General features: G+C 35.5%; 1 long non-coding RNA gene across 8 annotated transcripts; it reads left to right on the forward strand.

Annotated features, from left to right (window-relative positions):
• Positions 1-771: 771 nt before the first annotated feature.
• LOC114318170 (uncharacterized) lies at positions 772-12,467 on the forward strand. Of its 8 annotated transcripts, none has more exons than XR_014333779.1 (8): positions 843-1,622; positions 4,162-4,193; positions 4,290-4,465; positions 4,567-4,719; positions 5,294-5,354; positions 5,581-5,663; positions 11,506-11,541; positions 12,187-12,467. It is a non-coding gene; the product is annotated as an uncharacterized LOC114318170 (long non-coding RNA). The 8 variants fall into 8 exon arrangements; XR_014333775.1 differs by having other exon boundaries at positions 5,600-5,663; XR_014333778.1 differs by lacking the exon at positions 11,506-11,541 and having other exon boundaries at positions 840-1,622.
• Positions 12,468-12,929: the final 462 nt, after the last annotated feature.

Genomic DNA, 12,929 nt, shown 5'->3' on the forward strand with positions numbered 1-12,929 from the left:
TTTTATTAATGCATGTTAATGTTATGTATATTATGGGTTTAATTTGAGGGCGTTACATATATCCCCATACACACACTCCCAATCCACACACCTTCTTCCACACCAGCAAGCAACGATCAAACCATAACCCTAACCCTAGGCAGCAACCACTTTGTCGGCGGCGACGCAACACCTGCGACATACCGCTCTCTCTCTCTCTCTCTCTCTTGCGAAAAGGTAGGCGACGATGACTCACAGACGAAAGGCGACGGCGACTCGCAGACGAAAGGGGATTCGGATGTTGATGGTCGAACCAATGTGTTTTGTTCGGATGGTGATAATCGAACCAAATTCATTGGTTCGATGGTTGATTTTCGAACGGAGGCGATTTTTTTGACACTGGTAGTCCAAATGGTAAGAAAATGAGGCGATTCCACGATGTCCGACGTGGTGGGTAAGAGAAGCGGAAAAGCAATGGGTCGCAGATGAAAGGAAGTTGCAGTGGTGGAGGAAGAGGTAACGGCGGTGATGGAGGAAAAGAGAGGCGGCGGCCACAGAGGATGGTGGTGACTAATGGTTAGGGTTAGGTTTTTGGTAGTTTGAAGAAGAAAATGGTATTTTGGTAGGTTCATTATAGGACTAAAATGTAATAAAAAAAATTCATTAAATATGTGTAAAAAGGGTAAATAGTGTGTACAAATAGAAGGTCCCCTCCAAGGCACTAAAATTGTTATTCCCTTTTAATAATAGAACATATAGATATATATACATAATAGCATAGATAAACGGAGCAATTCTTCTGGATGATCACCAACAATTCCTTCACGCGCGCATATATATATATATATATAATTAAATTCTATATATTTATTTCATCGTTCCTTCAGTATATCATTTTTTTGGTTTACCTTTCCGTTGGAGTTGAAGAAGACGGTGAAGCATGACGAGGAGCAGGGCTAGGGGCAGGACGTGGAGCAAGACCAGCAGTATCACCCAGAGCAGGAAAATCTTTGTTCTTATCCTTCCAAAGACTGTCGTCTATGTTCTGAGACATTCTTCTTGATTCTTCTTTCTTGAGTATGGTGATTCTATAGGCAGAGAGAGAGAGAGAGAGAGAGAGAGAGAGAGAGAGAGAGAGATGGGTTTATGAGTGAGGGAGGCAGAGAGATGGCTTTAGGGTTTATAGAGGGTTTGTGAGTGGATTACGGTTTAGGGAGGGTTAGTTGTTTATGGCAATGGAGATCCTACCCAGTGGTTATCCATGGAAACCTACCCAAAATACATGGGTTTTCCAATTGGAGAGTGCTCTTGCTCATGGAAACCTACCCAATATACATGGGTTTTCCAATTGGAGAGTGCTCTTGCTCTTGGCGTCTCTGTGATTTATCACCAACATCACCGTCTCTTCTCTCTCTCCATCCCCACTCACTCTCTCTATCTCTACTGTGGAACCAAAATTAACCCCAAAACGCTGTCACTCTATCCAAACTCTACTCAGTCACTCACGAAACCCTAGTAGAACTTGCTTTCTTCAATCGAAAATGCAAGACATGTTTGGTTCCGTCCACCGATCGCTAGTGTTTCATTCACCGGATGGCAGCGGCGACAAAGGCAGCACCGTCGGAACCCTATTCATCAAATAGGTCGATTCTTGTGTGCTTATTATGTTCTCTGCACTTCCTTTCAATTTGATTTTCAGTTTAGATTTGATTTGCTTTTATATTTGATTTTCGTTTTTGGTCCGATTGTATTTGATTTTAATTTTTGGTAAAGTTTGAATTTGAAGGGTTCATGCCCTAGCTCTGTAGAATTGCCTCTGCATTGATTAAGCTATTGATTGTCGTGTTTTGATTGAGATATTGATTAAATTTTGGCTTTGGTCATACTTCTTGATCTCAAAAGGTGAATTGGAAATTCCTACAAAATTGATCTCAAGCTTGCTTGGAGATTATAAAACCTTGCAGATTTCTGGCTTTAATAACCCTACAATGTTAGTGAAATTTTTTATTCTCTTTGTTAAAGTAGCATTATTCAGTGAAAATTTTTATGAATCAATATAGAAGTCAAGTGTTCTTTATTCACTATTAAACTATTGTGTGTTTAAAATTCATGTTCTATTTTTTCTTCAAATCTTTAGTCAAATGTATAGGTTCATAGATATGGGAGGTAAGTAGATATTCTCTAATAATTGAGATGTCTTGATGTAATTAACCGTATTTTTTATATTGTGCTGCTAACAGTACTATGAGAAAATGAGATTATGGAATAGCTGTTGGCCAACAAGGCTCTTTTAAGAAACCATGTACTTTTGGCTTTGGTTATTTCAAAGAGGTCTATGTGAGAAATTCATTGGGCTCAATTGAAAGTCTATGGTCAAGTTTTAAAAAGAAAGGCTTAGATTAGCAAGATTGCCCCCAAAGAAACCCAAGAAGTACTTTCTAATTTCTGAAAAGAGTAATGTGATTATAGGACTTTGAATTATTGCACCATATTATAATCTTTTAATTCAATTTTTTTAAAGAAAGATAATTGCCCTGTTTCATACAAAAGGAACTATAATATATATCTCTGCAAGACTTATTTTGCCTTTGTAACTATATATTTGAGAACTGAGTTGTGATTACAATTCATGGTTTGGTTTTGTTTTTGTGCCAGAGTTTGATCTTCATTGTGTGAGTTGGACTTTGTTAGATTTATTTTTTTTCAAAATTATTTTTTTCTTGTTATGTTTTTATTAAATGTCATGCATATTTATTGGGGCCTTCCTATGTATTGATATTGTTGTTACTCTCACCAAAGTTCTGTAGCACCACTTGCAATTCTTCAACCCTTTTTTTTTTCTTTTTTTTCGGTTTCCTTTATGGCTGATGTTTTCTTTTCTCCTTAACTTTAGAATTACCCTCTCTGTGGGCAGTTTTTGTCAAATATTGAGAACAAATAACTATCTGAATGGGTGCCTGCCTACTATTTTAAGTCATCTTATGAAGTTTATGTTTGGGTTTGAAAAATTTTGTGCCATGAAGGGATTTCCTTCTAGTAACCCTCTAAGTGGGCTAACCAATCAAATACCTTTTTATGGTGTAAGTCATTATATTATACTTTTTTGAAAAGCTCATGGTTTGGTTCCAAAGGTAGCTTGACTGACTTTTTTTTTTTTTTGAGCTAAGTAAATCCAGCAAGCACATTTTTATTGGTTTTGTTTATGTTTGAGGTATCTGCTATCCGTTCATTTGATGAAAAATATATGAAAATTTTGATGCCATGATGTTCAAAAGCAATGTTTACATGCTTAATGGTATGGTAATAGCTATTGAATGATTCTATGATTGGCAAATGTGCATATTTCTTAACTTCGACTTCTACTTAAACTCTTCGCATCCAAATATATGTATATGATTTCCTTAAGAGTACTATTTTTTGTAAGTGGCATCTGTCTTACTTAGAATTGACATGAAACACGCAGCTTATAGTTTTTCACTGGTTGATATTGATATAAAACTTGCCCTATCTTAAGCTCTTAGGGACTACTTGATGGATGTTATGAAGATCCAAGCTTATGATACTGGAAGTTTATAAAATGAACTTAATCCATTCGGCTTTTTTATAAATTTTCCTCTTCTTTGGCACTAGATAGATACTAGTAATTACTTTTGTTTTGATTGGAGTACAAACTTCTTTTATGAAGGTATGTGATGAATAGAACTATTGACTTCGAGACTATTAGGGAAATCAAAGAGAAACTTTGCTATATAAGGCTAGCAAATAACATCATAATTTGGCTTGCTTTTATGGAATTTGTTCGACCGGAAAGGGGTTTTGTTCGGGAGCCCCGTTCTATCCAAAAACTACCCAACTTGCATATGACAGGTTATATGAATACAACTGTGCCTCAATTATATCAGTAGACCCGCTCACAAGTCCTGTTTCACTAATCTATTCTAACTAGGGCCCTATATTTGGTTGAACCACATGGTACCATACCTTTCCTCATGACATGAACTGGAATCACCGAAGTCTCTCTCAAGCGAATTTAGTGGATTGCTTACACATTGCGAAACCATCTTAACCTTACTTCAATTTATGCAATTTAATAAGATTATGATTATCTCATAACATGATTCTTATGTCTTGATTAGTTATGGAGTGCAATAATAACGGTAAAAATTATAATTTCTTAAACAGGTTGTAGTTGGTCATGCAAGGAAGTCCACAAGGTCAGTTAAATATCTAAAATTTCCTTAATTTTTTCTTTTAACATTTTTTAGATACAAATTATGACAATAATGAATTTGGGATTGTTGTTGAAGCAGTAAGCGACGATAGACTGCGACTAATGGCTTACATAGTCCTGTCCAAGTTAAGACACCTACAATGATTCGAGCAGAGGAGGTCCAGTTCACTGCAATGGCTGATGCTGCACGCCCTGCATATATTTTAGAGACAAGGAAAACAGCTCCAGGCTTACGTCTAGTGGACTAAGTGGGATGTGTGGATCACTTATTTTGGCTTTCTCCTTCGTAGTTGCACTGTATCTATTATCCTTTCTTAATTAAATTCTTTTTGGTAATCTTTTGTCTCTCTTAACAGGTACTAATAGGTGGAGGGTGGAATCACAGAATGCATTTATTTGATATGGTGATGATAAAAGATAATCATATATCAGTAGCTGGAGGTGTCAAAGATGCTCTCAGATCTGTGGACCTGTATTTAGAGCAAAACAATCTTCATATGGGGGTCGAGGTAATCTTCTCGCCCCAACTTTCAATGGTCTATTTCCAAGATGGCTGACTACAAAAAAAAAAACATAAAAGTTTTGTAATCAATGAAAAATGTCTTGTGTTGTTCAATATAATAAATTATGAATTTTTAATTTTATCAATTTAAATTTTAATCTTTTGATTTTTTTTTTAATTTAAATTATTCGTCTATTTCCGTTAAGTAAAGATGATGGGAAAATTATATTTTAACCGTCGAACTCGATATAATGTATATAAAATATCTAAAATCTTGTTTTTCGTTAACTTTAATGATTTAGTCCTTGTGCATTTAGAGAAAGCAAGAGAATTAATTAATTAATTTTTATTTATAAGATATCACTCTAGCAAACTTTGGCTGCTTCTTTTGAACTTGAGATCAAGCATTATTTTAAAATTAAAAGGAAAAAAAAAAAAGGCTCCCTCTACTTCTACTTCTAAGAGTGCAAAACAACAGAGCCACTGCTCTTCGAGGCTGGTTCCTATAGTGGACAATCCGACTGGTTCCTATAGTGCCATTCCATCCATCACTGCAATTTATTTGATTTGTTTCCTTGCAGTTATTATTAAATGAAATATCATTTGGGACCTGAGACTACCATCCTTGCTAAGAATTATACTGTAAGTTAATTCTCTGAGTGTGTAATTGTTTAATATCTTGTACCATCATAAATTGTGTCATAATAGTTTCACATCTGAATGAGTTCGTTCACATCTCAAACAACTTTGCTAAATCTGTTTATCCTCTAAATATGCTTTTATAAGCATTTATATGTTTATGATGAGAAAGTGGAAATGATGTATTGCATGCTTTGTACAAAAGAAATAAAAATAAATGTACTCTTAGTTTGATTGTTTCCTTGCAGTTATTATTACAAAATGAAATATCATTTGGGACTTGAGACTACCATCCTTGCTAAGAATTATACTGTAAGTTAATTCTCTAAGTGTGTGTAATTGTGTAATATCTTGTACCATCATAAATTGTATCATAATAGTTTCACATCTGAATGAGTGAGTTCACATCTCAAACAACTTTGCTAAATCTGTTTATCCTCTAAATATGCTTATATAAGCATTTATATATTTATGATGAGAAAGTGAAAATGATGTATTGCATGCTTTGTACAAAAGAAATAAAAATAAATGTACTCATAGTTTGAATTGTAAAATTTAAATTCTTTTATGTGATGCAAACCAGTGAATGATTTTGTAATTTGCAACGTCCATTATATTAAAGGTTGGGCATGATTTGATACAAGTATATATCGTCATCTATTGGTTTTTTGTTTTGCTTCAAACCTTTAGGCATATGAGCTTTGGTTAAGTTTGTTTGAAATACTCAGGATTTTCTTGATTTAATTGAAATAGGTCATTCTTAAAAGACTAATATGACTCAGCTGCTAGAAAAGATTAGATGCCTACTTATTTAGAAGTTAACACAATGCCTATGGTTATTGAAAAGTAGATCTATGTGCTGAATTGGTCAAATGTGCTTGCTCAATATATAGTTATATAATAAACTTTCATGTGGTGCAAACCTTTTGCATTGTGACTTATGGATGGACTCGTGCAATGTATTACCTGTTTAGTCTAATCTGGCTTTAAAACTACTCAACTACACCCAAATGGCAACTCTTAAGTCTTGGTAGTAGATTATGTTGACAGCACATCACCTTTATGACTATTGTGTTCATGTGGCACGATTTGAGCGCCTTACGGGAGTAACAATGCCCAAATGCTTCCCTAGTCCACGTAAAAATTGGTTTTTAATGTTGGTTAATTAATTTGAATCTTTCAAATGGAGTCAGAACTTTTTACAAGATTGTATGAAGTTTCTTCGTTTTACATGTCATATTTTTCAGTGGTGCTTTCTACCTACTGGCTGCTTTCCAGTAGCGATTATTATGTGTGCGAATTTCAGAATTTGAAAAATATGTTCAAACTACTAGAGGCTGCCGTGGATAGTTCTTTGTAGGATGTAATTAAAGTTTCTTTGGATAGTTCATGTGTACCAATAATTCAATTGGTGGAGGGATATCTTGTCAGTGACGATCCGTTGTGTGAAATTGATTAGTTCCAATTGGGCTTGAATATTGCAAAGTCTTTGTCTTAAAAGCAAAAAAGCTGAATGCTCATTTGGAAACACCATCCCACGCAAATACCTTTTGTCACGCCTCTTTCTGCCACCCCTCATTTCCTGTAGCTACTTTGTCGCAAAAGGTCTTTTGCGACGACATGTGGACCTTTTGCGACGTTTGAGACCATCGCAAAATGTCTGGTTTTTAGTAGTGTCACTTCCCCACGATGCCACCACTACTTCCCCAACAAAACCCAATTAAAAACCACTAAGCTTCAAATCCCCAACCCTCCCTCCTCCTTAGGCCTATACATCATCTTCCAATCCACTAAATGATACATAAAACCATCACCCACCCCACCCCAAAGAAAATCCCGTTGCCATTTCTCCAACCGACGTGCCACTGAAACAGGGATAACATGCACCAACATAAAATAAGTTAGAATACTCCCTAATGTACTATTGATTAACGTCAACCTCCCACCTTTAGACAAATACTGGCACTTCCACCCCGCCAAATGCCACTAAACTAAAAACTGCCTTAAAAGTCAACACCAAAGGCAAACCCAAATAAGACACTGGCAAGGCCGCCAGTTTACATCCCAAGATAGCTGTCAATGCGTTAACGTCCTCTACATTCCCCATTGGAATAAACTAGCCAAATTCACCCTCAAACCTGACACCACCTCAAAACATAACAAGACACATCGAAGATAACCAAGCTAGTCTTTCTCAGCTCCACAAAAAATGAGAGCATCATCCAAATATAACAAATGAGACACCACCAAAGGAACACCAGCTTCACACCCACACTAAAACCTTCCAACAAACCACCCTGCATAGCTCTAGATATCAACCTGTTGAAAGCCTCCATAACTAAAATAAATAACAGAGGCGACAAAGGATCATCCTGCCATAATCCTCGACCAATCTGAAAAAAACCCCGCCCGAGTCCCATTGACCAATACCAACATCCAAACCATAAAATAATATATATATATCCACGAAAACTTGTTACAGATTGCAAGAAAAAAAAAATGATATCAAAGCTGAGATCAGAGAGGAGAACCTGAAATCGTCCACATTATTATTAGAATAAAGAGAATATTAGAAATCATGCTATTAGATACTGATTTAAAACCAGCCCAAACATGTCAACTAAGCAATGTTCTACACGTGACTTGGACCTGCTGATATGCTCGGCAAGTGCAAAGAATAACAAAAACCTCTTTTGCTGAAAGCTAGTTTTGAGATTATTTTTTTGGTCTATTTCAACAACATTTCTGTGACAACCCCACCACGCATAGTATTTTGTATTTAATTAATTACGGAGATTTGAATTTTAGTTGCATATTATTCGGGTTTAATTTTGGAATTTATGAGCATTATTGAGTTTGATTCGTATATGATTTTGCTAAGGATTTATTTCGGAATAAAAAATTGGAGGCCTAAATGGCTTAAGAAGGTAAAACTGATGAGTTGAATCAGTTTAATTTCATGTATTGAACTATATAGGAGTTTAATTAAATATTCGATTCAGTTTAGTAAAATTAAGATTTGATTAAATTGAGTAATTAAGTTAATTAAGTTATGAGGATTGGAAATTGTGATTATTCTAAATCGGAATTGCTTGTGAGATGTCTAATTTGTATGTGTAACTTATTGATAGGAATTTTGAGTCTGATTAGAAATTGAAAGCTTTAATGATTTGAGAAAGCAAAATTGATGAGCTTAATAAGTTTAGTGTAATATTTAGAGCCTTTGGGAGTTTGATTAAAAATTTGATTCAAATTGATAACTTAACTATGATTAATTGGGCCTTAATTGGGGTTAATAGACCAATTGAGTTTTCTGGGAATTATGATTAATTAAGACTAAATGTGGTTTAATTAAGCTAATCCTACTCATGTGATTTATTGTGAAGTGGTGTGTAGAGGATTGTAGCCTTTGTGTGTGCATGTAAATGGATGTGTTGGAGCCCCAAAGTGTGTGCATGTGTGCATTGTGTTGAGTGTGTGTGTGTATATTATTTGGCTGACGACTTCACAAATTCAAGAGAGGGGGATTCATTTGCTACGTGTGCTGGAGTGTGTAGAGAAAAGGGAGAGTTCAAGTTAGAGAGAGAGAGAGCATCCCTCTCCACAGGCGTGACTCAATTTCGAATCCTAGGGGGGGCGAATTTGTTGTTTTGCAGCTAGCTCTCTACAGAGACCTCGCCTTATACTTCGATCAAAATCTAGGCTCATCTGTGGCGTGTGGTTGAGCTCCATCGGTGCCTCAGTGGTGGGTCCCTTTCACTGGGTTGGGTCAAATCAGGCCGGCAACCAGTTACCCCATGGTTGTATTGACGACACCTCAAAGCTTCCTTTTTTCTTATTGAAAAAGATAAAAGGTTAGAGAGAGAGTTGGAGAGCTCATCTTAGAGAGAGAAACCCATTGCTTGATTTGTGTAGAATCTTTATATTATACTTGAGATTGCAAAGGGTTTGGGATTATATTCATGAAATTAGATAGTTGATGAAGAAATTGAGCTATAATGAAAAGATTAGGAAGATTACATTATGTTCATCATTTTAATTTGAGTTTTGGCATTGCATGCATGAGAGCTTGTCTTCTGTTTATTTACAGAAAATTTCCATAAGTTCATACTCTTAATTGCGTGGATTTATGCATTTAATTTCATGTCTTGAAAATCAAGAGAAAAGAGTTGGAAAATCTTTGCATGCATGAAGATTTTATTTAAGTTTATATCCATTACCATACTTAGGACTACTATACTTAGGTTTCTCTCCTCCTATATAAAGGAGTCTTGTATACATTATTACTTGATTAATTATTTAACATAATATTGAATATACACATAGTATAATATTTTCTCTCTTTATTTTTCTCTCTTAAATATTCTAGCATGATATCAGAACTAGGTTAAGTACCTACTAATTTCGCTTCACTGGCAGGCGACAGCCTTGCCTGGACCGCCCGCCGGACCTCAACTGAATCCATTCCCTGACCTTTTTGTTTTTTCTTCCCAAAATCTCTCTTCAAAGCACATTTTTTTTCTTGTTTCTATTGCTTGGTTTTTCAAAACCCATCTCTACAAACTTGCTCTCTCTCGGGCAGCCTTAGTCCCTGCCTTTCTCTTTTTTCTTTCTAAACTTAATTATTTTATTTATTATTATTATTTTTCTTCCAATCCACTTCTTGAACATCTTTTTCTTCTGTTCTTCCATTTTTTTTTCTTCCAACTTTTGAACAGGCATGTCCTTCCTCCCACCACTCTCACCTTTATTTTCATTGTTTTTATATTTTTTTAAATAAAAAATAAATTTCTTTTTATATAACATGTCAAAATCTCATTTTCACTCCGTTTTTCCTCTCTTTCAACCACAAATAGGTTTCTATCTTCAAACCTATTTGAGTTTAAGAAGGGGGGTATTATACCTTTTTTTTGGTGAGCATGGTGATATACCATGAGAACCACCCAAGCCGCCCCCTCTAGCGCACAACCTAAGTCACCCTTGGCGCACCACCCAAGTCGCTCTCTCTGGTGCACAATCCAAGCCGCCCCCTCTGGCGCACAACCCAAGCTGCCCTGTGGCACACTTTCTCATAGGTTGTCCCCTGGCGCACAATGTCATCTGTTGCCATCACCATTCAGCACCACGTCATAAGTTATGTGTGTGTTACGTTTGTTGGTTTAACATCCAGTTCTTCTTCAATGGTCCGGCATGACCTTAAACTATCCCATCATTAGTTCCGGCCAGTTTCTACAACAGTCTAGCATGACCTTAAATTGTCTCGGCGTTAGCTTCGACCCTGTTCCTACAACGGTCTGACACGACCATAAACTATCTTCCAGTATTAGCTTTGGCCTCTAATCTATCTCAAGCGCTCATGTTCTCCCATTCGGATTTCGCAATTTATTTGCCTCAGATCTGTCCATATTTTATTTTATTCTTAGTTTTATTTCATGTTTTAGTTTCTCTCTTCAAACTCAAGTGGGTATCCCTACTTGAGTTTGAGGCGGCATATTAAATATAATAACTATATATTCTGTCTATTATACATACCATATTATATTCATTATCATATTTAGGATTATCATACTTAGGATTCTCTCCTCCTATATAAAAGAGTCTTGTATACATTGTTACTTCATTATGTATTTAACATAACATTGAATATACGCATAATATAATATTCTCTTTCTCTTTTAAATATTCTAACAAAATTGATGAGGTTTTGAATAAATAATTTTTAAATGGTCATGCATTTGTGTTTTCCAAACTATTTCCATGTTTTTGAGTAAGCCATGCATGACCCCAAGTTTTGAAAATGTGTTTGATGCCATTTTTGCTGCATTTCGAAGCCTAGAATTTTACAAACCGCTCAAGCGGTATAGTCACTGCTTGAGCGCACATAGCAAGCATCTTGTAGTTTTGCAGACAGTGTAGTCTACTCGAGCGGTCAGGATTATTTTAGCATGTTTTGGGAAATTGCATATTGTTTGTATTTTTCGTCCTCATCTTTTTCTGAGCATTCTTAGGCATGATTATGGCTAATTTAAGAACCAACATAAGATAATTGGTTAAAGAAGCAAAGTAAGAATTTGGTTTATTTGAGAAGAAAGAATATGAGAATTAAGATTCGATCAAGAGAATAAAATAATGTTTCAATATGTGTAATGTGTAGGTTGGAACGTCGACGTGGAACATCAAACTAGTCAAGGTGAATAATGTCTTTGTAAAGACATTTTTGTATAAATGATTTTGAAAATGGCTATGCCATACAAAGGTTAATGAAATCTATATTTTCGTTACGAAATGTTCGATATGATAAGCATTTTCTGAAATGATAAGATATGTATGAACTTCTGACATGTTTATGATATGATAAGTTTTTCAAACAGGAATTTCCTAAAATGACTAGATATACGAAACTCCGATTGTTTAGGATATGACAAGTTTTTTGAAAAAGATGTTTTGCTGTGAATGAATGAGTTTTCCATTTGATAATTTATCGTGCATCCTTTAATGAATTATCTATGAATAATATGTTGGACCTGAGGTCGTTCTGTCTTATCTGTTATAAGTTGGACTAGAGGTCGTTCTGTAGAGCTGCTATATATATATTGGACTAGAGGTTGTTTTGCTAAATGTTAGACCAGAGGTCGTTCTGTCAAGTTTAATTTTTAATACTATTGGGAATTATCCCATCCTCTGATAATCTTTGAAAAGTCTGATAAATTTCTGAATAATATGTCTCTCAACAACGTATTGTGTGTAATTATGAAATATGGAACTCATTCATTAATCCTTTACATTGATGTTACTCATTGGGCTTCTAGCTCACCCCCTTCCCCTATATATGTAGGTGAGCATCAAAAAGATCGACATTAGAGTTTACTTAAAGTCAACCTTTTTGTGAAGACCATCCGAAGATGCGCCTCGGTGTTGAGGCTTTAACTTTAGCTTTTGGTCAAGCTTTGTTAAGCTTTGGTTATGTCAAATTTTGTTCTATTGTGTATGTGATCTTGGGATGTATAATATAAATGTCTGTATATATTATGAGTGTGTTATGAACTGTTTTAATTATTTCTATTTATATCATGTATGCACTGCTCAATAGATAATGTTATTTTTGTTTTACTTCCATTTCAGGCCCTGATCTTATTTAAATATTTTCTGATTTGGTTAAGAAGCCGTAGGTAATCTATGATTACTAGCCGGTCACGGCTCTAACCTCTAGGAACGGGTTAGGGTCGTGACAATTTCTTTTCCTATACAAGCAATTAGCTTGAACTCGAGTTCATTTAGTTAAGCTTGAGTCTGCTCAAGTCAATCTCAAGCAGATAGACCTCTCAGCTTTTCAGGCTACGCTTGGACAAATTTCCAACCCAACCAAACTTGGCCAAGTTGCACCCCTACCAGTACTTGTTAACTCGTACAAGTGAAAATTTGCATATAAATCCACTAGAACACTTGACTTCTTTACCAACCCCCAGGTCCCGCCCACAACAATGATAATAAAACAGCATGTTACACTAACACCCATGACATTTATGATTATCACGGGGATACCCCTTGAGTTTTTAAAGTAAAACTACCATCCCTTAC

This window comes from Camellia sinensis, chromosome 6 (assembly GCF_055761805.1).
Source record: "Camellia sinensis isolate YWXY chromosome 6, ASM5576180v1, whole genome shotgun sequence".
Lineage (NCBI taxonomy): Eukaryota > Viridiplantae > Streptophyta > Magnoliopsida > Ericales > Theaceae > Camellia > Camellia sinensis.